The sequence below is a fragment of the Cynocephalus volans genome, chromosome 2 (genome assembly GCF_027409185.1).
Source record: "Cynocephalus volans isolate mCynVol1 chromosome 2, mCynVol1.pri, whole genome shotgun sequence".
Lineage (NCBI taxonomy): Eukaryota > Metazoa > Chordata > Mammalia > Dermoptera > Cynocephalidae > Cynocephalus > Cynocephalus volans.
In genome coordinates, this window is record NC_084461.1 from 158,439,159 (window position 1) to 158,445,158 (window position 6,000).

The following is a 6,000-nucleotide window of genomic DNA, read 5'->3' on the forward strand; positions in this document are numbered from 1 at the left end:
CTGCTCCTTAAAGTGGGGTTGCTATGAGTGCGCCATCCCTTAGCAGAACCCTCCCGTTACCGTTTTCTGCTCTCACTCGAGTGGGCCGCACCATCGCGCTTAGGCTGCCGTCGCCTAATCCCCAGTCCCCCCGGACCTCAACGAAGCCAACACACAGTAGGTCCAAAAGCCGCGCTGTGCCAGGCCCCGGGGTGGTGCTAGGGGCAGTGCAGTGAGCCGGATCCACTAGTCCAGCTAACTGGGAGCTCCCAGTCTAAAACGGATTCGGATAAACAAAGATGTCTCAGAAAACAAGCTCAGGGGTGCTTATGTTTTCAAGGCATATGCTCCTAATTCGACAATCAAGATAAAAAACAGAGAAAGTTTCAATTAAGACCCTGACAGGGTTCTTCCCGATATGAACCCTACCTCCTGGGCAGATAAGGTAGCTGGATGTTTCCCTAACGAAGTTCTCCCCATTATTTATTTGTTCCTGTGGATTGATTTTATTCAACCAGGGCAGAGGAATGTCTCCGAGGTAGTGAGAGTCCATTAAGGGGCTTGCTTAGCTCACATAAGGTATTTTGCAGTTCTAAGAATCCCCGGACAGTTCTCCGCTGTGAGTGTGCAGTGAGAAGACAGGACCAAAGTCTGAGCCCTGGGGAACGCTCTTACAGGACAGAGGAAAAGGACCTTGAGAAGGAATGATCAGGGGAGGAGGAGGACCAAGAGTATGGTGTCAAAGCAAGGGAGGGGAAGGCTGACAGTGCCAAAAGCTGGGAAAGGTTAAGGTAAGGTGTGTAGTGAATGAAGAGTGTCGGGGATTCTGTATTCTGACTAGGATTCACTGGATAAAAGGGAAAGCCAGAAATCAAAATTGGGAGGATAGGGTTGGACTGTTGTGGGCCCGGTAGCATGTGGGAAACCTGAACTCTTATACTTTGTTAGGTAAAAGGTGGGCATTGTAATACTTTTAGTGATCTAACATCACAGAAACTTACGCCACCTATTTTGGATAAGTAGGATAAATTTCGATAAATCTCATGAAGATTGTGTTCCACCTCAAGAAGTAAAGTTGAAAAGGCAAATTGAATTTTCATGGAGATTTCATTCCACGTCAAGAGGTGATGAAGTGAAGTTGAAAAGACAATTGGGAAATTGGAAGAGAAAATTCTTATGTTATAGAATGAAACATATTATTCTCCTCACCTGGAATAGCCACCATTTCTGCATCTACAAATTTAAATCTTACCCACCCTTGAAGATCCATCTCCTTTAAGATGCTGTCCCTGACCACATTAGTTCCCACCCATTTCTCTCCTCTTAACTACTCTAGTTAGAGATGAGGTCCTCTAATAATGGACCAAGACACACTAGTGTGCTTGGAGCCACCCAGGTATGCCAACCAATTTTGCCCAAAAAGTGGGATTTATTGGTTCTACAACTGATTACACATACTGTGTCAGGGACATCTTTCAAATGGGATGTCTAGCTGAACAGACTGGAGTAGGAGAAATCTTGGCCCATGAGAATACAAGAGTATGATCAGGACATCCCGCAGTTCTGCTTAAATAGCAGCGCAAGATTAAAAGGCAGCCATGTGGAAGGGCCACCTGCAGAGGCTTTTATAGACATCACACACATTCTTACCCAATAGTGGAATCTGCTTGGTAATTATTGCTATATTGTTTTAGTGTAATTTTGAGTATTTTATGGGTGCCACCAAAAGATCTAATAGTTGAAGTATATAGTGATCAAAAGGAAGTTGAGAACTTGCCATGACTAGCGTCTCTATGATATGTAGTAGAGTACTATGGTGCTCCTAATCGATCTCTGTGACACTGTGCTTTGACTTGGAGGAAAAGACCTGATTTATATTGTCTTTGGCATCTCAGTCCCCAAAACCCAGTAAATATTTGTAGGTTGTTTACGTAAGTTCCTTTTGTCCATTTTGCTCAATTGGTTTAAGTTCCAAAGTGATTAAGTCAAAGTCAGACATTTACTCCCAAGATCCCTGTACCAGTTTAACACTCTTACGTGGCAGCCTCAACCCTCCCTGTTAAGGCAGTTATCTGGCAAATGAACATCTTTGATCAGAAGACTTAACGAAGAGACCAATTAAAATTTCTGAGACTCCACTACTGACACAAGAAACACTGCTTAATCCAGTAGCTTCATCTCTACACAAGAACAAGTATGTCCAAGAAAACCTTAAGTTAAATCGTGTGTTAAAAACAACTATATGAAGAAAATCTTAGCTTTGAAGAGCAACCATTCTTACTGTATATTATAGGACATATATTCTACACACATAACTTCAGACATAGAAAACACTCATCTGTATAAAAGCAGAGTCCCAGAGTAACAATCTAAATTGTTGTGTAAGTTAAGTTTAACAAAAGCTTATCTTTTACAGTAACCATTAAAAAGGTGTAAACAAACCTCTATGAAGTTATAACCTCTATAAGCTGCACATTACTGATAATTACCAATCTATATTCAATTAAATTTTTTGTTGTTTTTAGCTATCAACCAAATATTAATTATATGCTAACCACTTCATATACATGATCTCATTTAATAATCTAAACAACCCTATAAGGTGATCATTGGCTACTTGTCCTGCATCAGTTATTCAAGTGCCAGAACCGGGATTCAAACTCAGGCCTTGTTTGCTTCAAAGCTTTTGCATTTAACCCATTCTACTGATTGCTTCAATGCATGCAGCAAAGTGCAGAGCAACTTACTTTACTTAGTCATTAGAAGAAAACATGCTGAGTCCATCTTTCAGCAAGACCAAAACAGTTTGTCTTAATATACCACTTTCCTAGGTAATATGTCATCGAAGGCTTCTCATGATGAAACAATGGGTCATTTTATTTCCAGCACATCAAGGTTATTAAAGGTCCCAGTGCCTATGCCTGTTCAATGGTGAGTCACAAAGGGTCTCCCAAGCATCCCACGCTGCCCAAGATGGATAATATCCCAGATTTTTCCAGTGTTTTCTGATGCTGATTGTGAGGAAATTTACACAGCACACTAGTAGGCAAGATTCAGTCACACCAACTAATATTAGATGTATTCCCTGATTTGCAGCGTACTTTGTAGTGTATGTGTGAGGTGGGGAGTAGAAGGGTGCAGGGAGTGATTTTATTTAGAGGTTCTGTAGGGAATACGATAGGCTGGTCTTTCCAGTCTCCTTGGCAATTTCTACTACCATCAATAAAAGGGGTCTCAGAGCCAGGGTTGCAGCTGGACATACATTTGTATATACCTGCCACAGGGACTTCAGATCATTTCATGACATTAGTTCTGGAAACTACAGGAAATTTACCAAAAATCCTTCTAAGCCCAAAACCTATGATAAAGGAAGTAAAATGATAAGCAGACTCAGTAATGGATTCTTAGATTCTTAGCTGCTATGTATTAGCCATATCATTCCTCCCCATTAGTATAGAAAATCAGGAATTGAACTGAGATCTTTTTTTGTCAACTACAGTTTTTGACTCAGTATGGAGTCTCTGGGTTTCAGAGCAGTTACTAAAATGTTTTATTGATTTCCTAGTGTCTGTCACATATTACTCTACAGGTCATTGTGTTCTCACACTGATTAAAATCACATTTAAAAACTTTTCCCAGATGATGTGTTTTCTATAATGAATCTACTTAGTGAATCTCAGCACTTAAAAATTATTATTAAATTATTGCTGTGGATTGAATGTCCCCCCAAAACTCATTGAAACTTGACCCCCATTGTAACAATGTAAAGGGGATGGAAATCCAATTATGGCATTTGGAAGATGGGGCCTTTGAGAGGTGATTGGATCTCAAGGACTGTGCCCTTGCCCCATTTAGACAGAGTGGGAGTCTGAGGCTATCACAGGAACTGCCAAAGTCCTAGTAAGGATGACATACCCCATACTAGGTTGGCTGCACATGTGGGCAGCCAACCCTGAAATGGGTGTAGCTTAGTCTCCCAATCTGTCTAAGTGGGGAGCATATAAAGAACATAGGAGCATTGTGTCAATGAGTTCTCTGTCCAAAGGGTTGCAAACTGTGCTAGGACCAGTAGAGGTTGTGGAGGAAACTTTGGCACAACCCTTACCCATGGAGGTGGAGGCTACCCCTTTCCATGAGGGACAGGGACCTATCACAGAGCAAGCTTGGTATACAGATGGCTCTAGCATGGGACCCACAGCATCGTGGACAGCTGTTGGTGTCCAGCCTTTAACAGATACCATGTGGTATGAAAATGGCACAGGGCAAAGCAGTCAATGGGCTGAATTGAGAGCAGTACGGATGGTGATAAAAAATGAGCCTGGGCCATTAACTGACAGCTGGGCTGTGTTCAAAGGTTTAAGCCTTTGGATCTCTACTTGGAAGTATCAACGGTATGGTAGGCCACCGACCCCTGTCGGGACAAGCCATGTGGCAAGAGTTATGGGAATTGGGACATGAGAAAGAAGTAACTCTTTTCCATGTCACAGGACACTTCTCCTTAGCCAGTCCAGGAAATAATGAAGCTGATGCCTTGGCTAAGGTAAGATGGCTGGAGAGAGCCCCAGCTACTGATGTAGCCCAGTGGTTACATTGACGAATGCAGCATGCTGGCAGCAAAACCATGTAGGTGGCAGCTCAAAGATGGGCCTTGCCTATAAAATGGGAAGATGTAGTGAATGCCTGTCATGCTTGTCCAGTATGTACTCGAGAGGGTCCACATCCCCTGCAGGTGCCCCATACAGATGGGCAAATAACTCGAGGAAGGGTGCCCCTGACTCGATGGCAAGTAGACTTTGTCAGAACACTGCCAAGGTCAGAGAATTTCAGATACATCTTCACAGCTGTTGATAAGGCTACTGGTCTTCTGTTTGTATGGCCTTGTAAGGCCCCAGACCAGGTAAACACTGTGAAGGCATTGAATAGCCTTATGGCCATGTATGGCTGTCCTGTAGTCATGGAGAGTGATAATGGAACCCACTTTACTGGACATGGAGTCTCTCAGTTATCTATTCAGTAGAGGTTACATGTGCCATATCTTCCCCCGGCAGCGGGAATGATTGAATAGTACAATGGTCTTTTAAAAAAGGGACTAAGGCTATCTGCCCAACCCCCATCCCTGAAGGGGTGGAAATGGCAGTTAAGGCTGACAGGATCCTAAATGAGAGACCCCTCAAGGGCGAGCCCTCTCCAGTGGAAGCTCTGTTGCTTAGGGCTGCAGCACCCATACAATTGCAAGTCACTATTAAAGATAAGCTTTTGAAGCCAGGATATGGCGAGAATAGAAATATTCTCTTACCAGCCCCGACCTGTTTACAGCAGGGACAGACAGTACAATGGGAATGGCCTTTGAGAATAGAAGCCCCCCATATACTCTGGGTGGGCTTGATAGGGCCTTGGGGGAAAGAATTAGAGGAAGACTTGCAAGTTTCACCTTGGGTGAGAGGTATCTGGCCTCCTCGAGTAAAGGTAACATGGCCTGGAACAGATAAGTGCTCTATTCCAAAGCGCATATTTCTATTATCATTGTGGCCAATTATGAGTTCCCCTATACTGTTACCTGTAGAACCTACAGATCCAACGGTGTTAGTGGATAAAGTATGGTACCATAAACCAGGTAAGATACCTATTCCTGCAACCATCCTTTCTCAGGATGGCAAACTGGCATGTATCTTACCAGAGGGGCGAGAACTCCCCCATTGGTACCAATAACCCTTCTGTCTTTTTGCCCATAGTGTTCTGGCTGCAGACACCACACCAGAGTCATGTGATCAATGTGTCAGCCTACTGAGTATGCATTGAACTTCCCATCAGTATGACTACAGGATTCCCATGGAAAATCACACCAATGATGACTACTAACTGAACATGTGTGGCTAATAGTTGAAAGGACAGAACTACAGGACAAGCCTTAAGGACAAGCTTTAAGGCATATTCAACAGACAATAGGTTATATGAACATAAGGGCCATTTATCCTCACTAAAGGAATATCACGGAAGATTCTGAACATGTAGATTGTATGG